Below are 2,665 nucleotides of genomic sequence, written 5' to 3' on the forward strand. Positions count from 1 at the left end.
TGGGCAACAGGACTGAAACTCTGTCTCAAAAAAAAAAAAAAAAAACAAAACTGAACATGCATCAAATCAAAACCAGTTCTTCCCTGGCTGGCATGCAGACACACACACACACACACACACACACACACACACAGCAGCAGCAAGGCTGAGAGGAAGAAACTCATGTTTCCTTTTTTTGTCTTTGTTGTTGTTGAGGTGGAGTTTTGTTCTTGTTGCCCAGGCTGGAGTGCGGTGGCACGATCTCAGCTCACTGCAAACTCCACCTCCCCAGGTTCAAGCAATTCCCTGCCTCAGCCTCCCAAGTAGCTGAGATTACAGGGGCCCGCCACCATGCTCAGCTAATTTTTGTATTTTAGTACAGACCGGGTTTCACCATGTTGGTCAGGCTGGTCTCGAACTCCTGACCTCAGGTGATCCACCGCCTTGGCCTCCCAAAGTGCTGGGATTATCGGCATGAGCCAGCATGCCCAGTCTTGTTTTTCTTTAAGAGACAGGTCGGCCAGGTACGGTGGCACATGCCTGTTATCCCAGTACTTTGGGAGGCCGAGGTGGGCGGATCACAAAGTCAGGAGTTCGAGACAGCCTGGCCAATATGGTGAAACCCTGTCTCTACTAAAAATATAAAAATTAGCTGGGCGTTGTGGCACATGCCTGTAATCCCAGCTACTCAGGTGGTTGAGGCAGAAGATTCGCTTGAACCTGGGAGGCGGAGGTTGCAGTGAGCTGAAATCACGCCACTGCACTCCAGCCTGGGCAAGAGAGCGAGACTCTATCTTAAAAACAAAAAAAAGAGAGAGAGAGACGGGGTCTTGCTATGTTGCCCAGAGTGGTCTTGAACTCTTAGGCTCAAGCAATCCTTCTGCCTCAGCCTCCCAAGCAGCTGGGATTACAGACAGGTACACCATTGTGTGTCTTCTAAATATCAATATCGCAGTCTCGTTTTCAGACATCACTTCTATGCAACCACTTTAAAGATCCCATGTGTTAACACAAACTTTTAGAGGCAGGGACAGATGAGACCTATATTTCAAAGGGGAAAAAAATGAGAGTTTAATAATTTGCCTTGAAGTTATTTACTAAATCCATAGGTAGGCTAAAACTGTCCTTACTCCCTGAAGTTCTCTTCTGATTTGTAAAAGAAGAACAGAATAGCCAAAAACATTCAGTAAGACAGTCAAAAACCAAAACCGTAAGGCAAAAATAACAGCATGAAAAAGGATGGGGACCCTGGGAGAGCCCAAAGCAATAACAAATTATTCAAGTCCTTTAAAAAATATGAATTCTGGCTGAGCGTGGTGGCTCATGCCTGTAATCCCAGCACTTTGGGAGGCCGAGGTGGGCGGATCACGAGGTCAGGAGATAGAGACCAGCCTGGCTAACACGGTGAAACCCCGTCCCTACCAAAAATACAAAAGGAAAAATTAGCTGGGTGTGGTGGTAGGCGCCTGTAGTCCCAGCTACTCGGGAGGCTGAGGTAGAAGAATGGCTGTGAACCCGGGAGGCAGAGCTTGTAGTGAGCTGAGATCGCACCACTGCACTCCAGCCTGGGCAACTGAGCAAGACTCTGTCTCCAAAAAAAAAAAAAAAAAACGAATTCTGGGCCAGGCATAGTGGCTCATACCTGTAATCCCAGCACTTTGGGAGGCCAAGGCAGGAGGATCACTTGAGCCCAGGAATTCTAGACCAGTCTGGACAACAGAGCAAGACTCTGTCTCCAACAACAACAATAAAACACACACACATATATATATACACACACACACACATATGTTAGGCAGGAGTAGTGGCCACACCTGTGGTCCCAGCTATTGGAGAGACTGAGGTGGGAGGATCACTTTGAGCCCGGGAGGTCAAGGCTTCAAGAAGCCATGATCATGCCACTGCACTCCAGCCTGGACGACAGAGTGAGACCACGTCTCTTAAAAGAAAAAAAAAAAAAAATCCATCACATACCAGTTCCTTGCCCCAATGTTATCTTTAAGAACTTTCCTTCCTGATCAAAAACTTGACCATACACACTCATGCTGAACACTTTAAGATTTCCATCTTGGCCGGGCGCAGTGGCTCACACCTGTAATGCCAGCACTCTGGGAGGCCAAGGTGGGAAGATCGCTTGAGCCCAGGAGTTCAAGACGACCAGTCTGAGCAACATAGCCAGACCCCACCTTTAAAAAAAAAAAAAAATTCCATCTTCCCTCACTTCACACCACTTCAACATGAACCCTCAACTCCAGACGTTCCAATGCGTTTCTCAACATTCTCAATCCGACCTTTAACTCGATTCTGATTCCTTTTCAACGAACGCTCTCAAGATTCCCTCTGGTGTAAGCAGTTTCCCGAGCCATCTTCCCAAACGCTAGCTTCCACTTAATCCCCAAAATGTCACACTGGACTCCTCACTCACAGCATCCTGCTAATCAGCTGTTCCCAACAGGTCTTCCGTTCCCGTCTCCCTCTTTGCGCACGATTACCTCGTTCCTCACCCTGAGCTGCCGCCTTACCTCACCCAATCCTTCAGGAGCCCTTATTACCTGTCTCTCAAAAACCTTCCTCCCCATTTTCCCAGTCCGCGCTCGCCCCATACCAATACCCGACCACTCCTCCCCAGATTCCCCACGCCCTCTCTCCTCCAGGTTCTTCCGATTCAGTCCCCAGGCCCCCCGCC

General features: G+C 48.5%; 1 protein-coding gene across 4 annotated transcripts in view; it reads right to left on the minus strand.

The window, feature by feature from the left end:
• The window catches only part of WIPF2 (WAS/WASL interacting protein family, member 2), an 81,891-nt gene that overhangs the window by 72,880 nt on the left and 6,346 nt on the right, over nucleotides 1-2,665 (minus strand). The window contains exon 1 of one of the 4 annotated variants that reach the window (XM_011998954.1): nucleotides 2,401-2,533. The exons of the other annotated variants lie outside the window; for them this stretch is intronic. The gene's annotated coding sequence lies outside the window, so the exon portion shown is untranslated. Of the gene's footprint in view, nucleotides 1-2,400; nucleotides 2,534-2,665 lie in introns of those variants that run through there. 4 annotated transcript variants of the gene reach the window in all.

The sequence above is a fragment of the Mandrillus leucophaeus genome, unplaced genomic scaffold (genome assembly GCF_000951045.1).
Source record: "Mandrillus leucophaeus isolate KB7577 unplaced genomic scaffold, Mleu.le_1.0 Scaffold58, whole genome shotgun sequence".
NCBI lineage: Eukaryota > Metazoa > Chordata > Mammalia > Primates > Cercopithecidae > Mandrillus > Mandrillus leucophaeus.